Below are 6,000 nucleotides of genomic sequence, written 5' to 3'. Positions count from 1 at the left end.
AAACTTTTATGCTTAGTGCTCACAAAAAGTGCTGGATTGAAAGCCCTGAGACCCCCTTTATCTGCAAAACAGGTGTAGCCCAGAAGTGCAAGGGACATTTTCCCCACACTTCTTCTGAGAAGGGGAATCTATATCCTGGGGTCAGAGAATACAGTAAACAACCTTCCATGTCCTTTCAGGATTTATCCTCTCTAGACTGAGACCTCACACATTTTTTAAAAGGGTAGCAAACACCTACACAATATAACAAATTTTGGTCACTAGTGACCCTAGACTGACTTCAAAGTAGTAGAGAGGAAAGGCTTTATCTCCTGTTATCAGTCACCTAAGCCATCATATCTCCCATGGGAAACCTCTTGATTGCCAAGATATACATATATGTTTAAGCTCAACACTGAATGCCAGATATGTTGCAATGTGGAGCCCTGCATCACATGCATAACAGGGATGAGACCTCTGTGTCAGGACTGTAATGGGCAGTACACAAGATGTGAAAGTGGGTGTACTAGTGACACAGCCAGTGTATATGTTAATAAAAATTCTCCAGAATCAAAACACTCATAGCAATGGAACAGAAGGCCATAGCCACCTCTCCCACCCATGCACAGCATTAGCTAGACAGAATTTGCCTACGCAGATTTTCCTGTGCCTTCCATGCTGTGATATCTCCTTCCCTCAGATCCCTCCCAGTTCCTTACAAAGAAGACATTTTTGCCAGGCTTTGCTCACTTGTTCAAGATTGAGACATTGGTACAATGTTGCTAAAACATTTGTTAAAAGACTCACTCGTAATTTATCATTTTCAGGATCATTTTTCTCCCCCTTGCAACAACAGCTTAGAAGTTTGAAATTTAGATCTGCTTTCTCCTGCACTGTGTGAGCATAATGATCTGTTACTTAGGGGTTGCTATTAAACACCTGACTATGGGCACTGATCTACGGGTATCAGATCCTATTGCCAACCACCTCAGCTCCAGTCCCTTTTCATTGTATGTGGAATAAAGAGCACTGAACATTTGAAAATAATTATCTGAACTTTGCAAACAATTATAAAGAGAAAGCAAGTCCAACTGGGGCCTTTCAGCAACATCTCTGTAAATGTGATAATTTAACATGTAATTTTATTTTATATTAGAACGTTAAGACGAACATTTAATAGTAATTGAGTCATACAATGTAACTAATATGAAACATGCTTTTAAAATGTTTGGAATCTAGCAGAGTCTCCTTTTTCATTTATAAGGTATGTCTTGATGGCAGGAATTAGACCGTCTACTCCGGGGTCTAAACTGACCTGGAAGTCTCACTCGATACCAGAGAAGGATTCTACTCTGCAGGACTCATATTCCTCCTGAGGGTCATGGCTAGGCCCTACAAAATTCACGGCCATGATAAACGTGTCAGAGACTGTGAAATCTGGTCTCCCCCCATGAAATCTCGTCTTTTGTGTGCTTTTACCCTATACGATACAGATTTCACAGGGGAGACCAGTGTTTCTCAAATTAGGGGTTCTGGCCCAAAAGGGAGTTGCAGGGGGTCACAAGGTTATTTTTTTGGGGGGGAGGGGATGTGGTATTGCCACCCTTATTTCTGTGCTACCGTCAGTGCTGGGGGGCTGGAGAGCAGCAGCTGTTGGCCAGGCACCCAGCTCTGAAGCCAGCGCCCTGCCAGCAGCAGCGCAGAAGGGTGGCAATACCATACCGTGCCATCCTTACTTCTGTGCTGCTGCCTTCAGAGCTGGGCAGCCAGAGAGTGGCGGCTGCTTATCAAGGGCCCAGCTCTGCAGACAGCAGCACAGAAGTAAGGGTGGCAATACCATACCATACCATCCTTACTTCTGCACTGCTGCTGGCGGCGGCTCTGCCTTCAGAGCTGGGCTCCCGGCTAGGAGCCACTGCTCTCCAGCTGCCCAGCTCTTAAGGCAGCGCCACCACCAGCAGCAGCACAGAAGTAAGGGTCGCAGGACTGTAACCCTCACTACAATAACCTTGCAACACACACACACACACACACACACACCTACCTCCTTTTTGGGTCAGGAATCCTACAATTACAACATCAAGAAATTTCATATTTAAATAGCTGGTATCATGAAATTTATTATTTTTAAAATCCTATGACTGTGAAATTGACCAAAATAGACTGTGAATTTGGTAGAGCCCTACTCAGGGCTCAAGGTTACAAGAGTTGTTAGTGTCCCAGCATCCACTAGATGGCAGAAACAACATGTAACTCCAGATATGAAATGAATGCAGGTAGCCCTAGAAATGAACACCTCTTTCATCATCAAATCCCATTGACGTACAAGGCTTTGAGATCCCTCTGTAAAGAAAGACTCTGCATAATATGAATTAAAATGATATCCAAATGAGGATAGCAGTGAGACATTAATTTTCAGCCAAACTGGGTGGGAATCTGCTGAAACTTATTTTGACTACTTCTTACAATTTTCTTACATAAATTGAAGACAATAAAATTCCCATATTATGACATATTTTGTAAATTAAACCCAAAAGCCAGGAAGATGCTATATAATGTATGCAAAGATCCAACTTTTTATCAGCTTTAGATAAGGCAGTCTCCATGCACAGTCCATCTCCTATTTAAAATAAAACTAAAAATACCATGCTGGGGACTGGCTCATTTGCCTAATGACAATGCTGTGCTTTCTCCTACCACACCAATGACTTACATTCATCTTTGGTCCCAGGCTCTTGGTATGTATCTGGGGCATAGCTGGGAGTTCTCTTAATGTAGTGCCTTATGTCATTCAACAGCAAATCCTCTAAATAAAGAATGATAGTGACTAGTTCCAAGGAGCAGCACATCTTAATGGAAAGGATAGCGAATGAAGCATGGGGCCTCGAAAGTAGAAGAAACATAAAGCAGGAACACTTGGAGTGGCTGTTAAAAGAAAGATCAAAAACTTATACATAATTACACGCACACACAAGCCATGTCTAAATATCACCACCACAGGAATGAGAGAAATAAAACTTATTTTATTACTCCCAATTTGTAGATTGTGACTATTGCTCTCAGTTAGCATGAACAGATTCAAAAGCGGCTTTTTAATTTTGCTTTCAAGTCACATCTCCTTTTAAGTGATTTGCATTTAAGATATTGACAGATAGGATAAAATATAATTTTATACCCCACAGAGCTAACCTTTCTCTGGAGAGACGAGCCCCATTAGCTCAGCTAATATTTAAAAGCAATATGCTGTTGAAAAGTTACCTACACATCTGCTAAATATTTTCTTTATTCGTTTAGAAAGATGAATGGATTTATGTGAACTATACAAAAGTATTCACATATAATCACGATTTGATCGCATTTCTTTTGTAAGGTTAAGTCTGGCTTATTGATTACTGCTATAGCAGACAAACTATAAAGGATACTCCCATTACACTGCCTAGTCACTCACATACTAAACAGCTGCTAAATATTTTGCCGCTTCAGGCAACCAGGTAGAGTGAGGCCTGAATAAACCAGCGGGTTTCTTCCATGTAGTAATAATGTACAGACACTCTTTTCTTAACCTGTGTACTAGATAATTTTTTTAACATTAGCTTTAATAAAATGTTATATCTTCAAGCCAAAGAAATGACAACATAACAACATCCTTTTCAGAAATGAACCTGTTTGAAAATGCACATACGTCTATAAAAATGTGCCTTTGCACATGCATGTGCACATTATTGGCATGTACACATCAGGCAAAGTTTTGGTGTTGCTGGGTAGGTTTGTTTCTTTATTTCTTAATTAGGGTAAAGGCAAGGTGAAGGAAAATGGCAGGAAAGAGGGACTGAGTAAGGGCAAGGGAGAAGGTAAAAATGGAAGGGGAAAAGAGGTGAAATTGCACCTCATCAGCTGTCTAGCCATGATCAGCAGGTAGAGTTTATAGGCATCACAGCACAAATGATGGAGCTTAAGGGAATGACAGTAAAGATTTTTTTCAGGGAGTCTTCACCATGCATACAAGGTGGTTCAGGAGAAAGTGCGGAGCCATTTGAGGTAGACGCTTACTGGTTGATGATAAAGGTTAGGAACGCTTGCTGAGTGAAGGTGTGGCGTGCCATTGTGATAAATTAGTAGAGCCCCTAAGCAGGTCAGGGCTAAGTATTGCTTAGTCATCACTCTCTCAGAAAGTTGAAAGTAGTTGTTCTATTTTGATATTGTATCTTCAAGTTGACTGTTGGTATGTTATGTAAAGTCATTTTGTCCATTTTCTTTAGCAAATATCAGTTCTCTTTTATGCTTTGAATGGAACTAAAATGAAGCAGATTTAAAAAAGAAAAGAAAAAGAAAAGAGGAACTTTACTTATTTGCAGGTTTTCTGTGCCAAAATGTCTTTGTTTGTTCACCAGCATCTTTGGCTGATGTCAGAATAGCTAATAGAGTTTGTCAATTAATTGGAAACACAGAAACAGCAGGATGGGACAAAACACAGGGCTAGATGTATTATGCCTGCTATGAGGTCCGCACCAGGGACATATTTGTCTATTGCATTTTTTGTTTTATTTTATTTTTATTTACAGCTAAGGTTAGGGGCCTTTTTATCATTATTGTTTTACTTTAAATATTTATAAGTCAGAGGAGTTTCTCCTTCCATTACTATTATCACCATCATCATCAAATTTTGAGCCTGCAGTCCAGACTTTCCTCCTATGAACTGCATAGAGCCCACTACACATGAGAACATGCAACAACGTGCTGGTGCTCTGAAGCAAAGAGGCCACAGTCTGACCAAGCTCCCCTTACTCTTGTGTCAAACTGGCTAGAAGTGGCACCTGTCAACAAAAGTATAATATGATGACAAAAGGTTTATTGACTGAAGCTGCCCTCCTTGGGCCCACTTAGCCAAAATGGCTCCTTAAACCATTTGTTCTTAACTGAATCAAACAGAGACATTTCTATTGGTCACTTCTCAGAAGCTGATTTTGTATTCTCCCTTCATGAAAAAATGAAAGGCGCCCCTTCTGCAAAGCTCACCCAGGATTCATTTCCCTCAGGGTGGATTCTCAGGGTCTCTTTCATGCTTCTTATGACAAATGCCTGACTCTCACTTTCCTCCTGCAGCAAAAATAGCCCACTGTCCCTTCCCAGAAACATTCCATTTGGCTGGTTCCCAACCCAAGGGAGTCAGCCAGCCATCAAAACAGCTCCCCAACCATATTAAGTCCTAAATGTCAGCCCTTTCATGGAGGAAAGTAATGGCCCTTTAGATGCATTATGCCTGCTATGAGGTCTGCACCAGGGACATATTTGTCCATTGCATTTTTTGTTTTATTTTTAAAACAAGAACCATGATGATATTCAATGGAACCACTACCTCCAAATCAGTAAGAGAGGAATGCATTTGACACTCATGGTGTTTCCTGACAGGCTGAAACCACTCTCTTGTCTCACTGAGTTAAAGTTTAAATTTGTGGGGGGGACAGTTTTTAAGCCACCTGGGATTTTATCATTATGGTAACCAAATGCCTTCAGACTGCTTAAAAAGAGTTGCGTTGATGTGATGCCCGAGTCAGTGAGGAACAAAGCCTCCATTACAATGTGCTGGCTCAGCCCCAGGCACTGCATTACTGCAAGACAAATTCATTTGAGCAGCCTTAGGAGTACAAGATCAGCAGCAATGTCAGGAGGAGGATGCAGACCAACCTGTTCAGAGTGAATCTATGGTCCAAAATCATATTATCCCCATGGCAGTCAGAAAAATGTTTATCTAGTCTGAAACTTTTTTCCTCTGGGACTCATTTGTATTTCAGCATTTATAAATCACCAACCAGTTTTCAAAGAACTTGTTTCAGAGACCCGCAAGGATATCTTATTTCCTTTTTTTGAAAGACAATAGGCTGATGGGCTTGAGGTTTATGGATTTTCCATTACCAGAGTACTTCTAAGTCAGTGATTCTGGTGGCTGTAAAATAATTTCTGACTCGAGATAGGCAAATACTGCAAAACAAAACAGTACAAACCCCCCCCCCCCCCCACACA

The sequence above is a fragment of the Malaclemys terrapin genome, chromosome 9, assembly GCF_027887155.1.
Source record: "Malaclemys terrapin pileata isolate rMalTer1 chromosome 9, rMalTer1.hap1, whole genome shotgun sequence".
NCBI lineage: Eukaryota > Metazoa > Chordata > Testudines > Emydidae > Malaclemys > Malaclemys terrapin.
The sequence above is the reverse complement of the archived record's forward strand: the minus strand, read 5'-3'. Positions refer to the sequence as shown.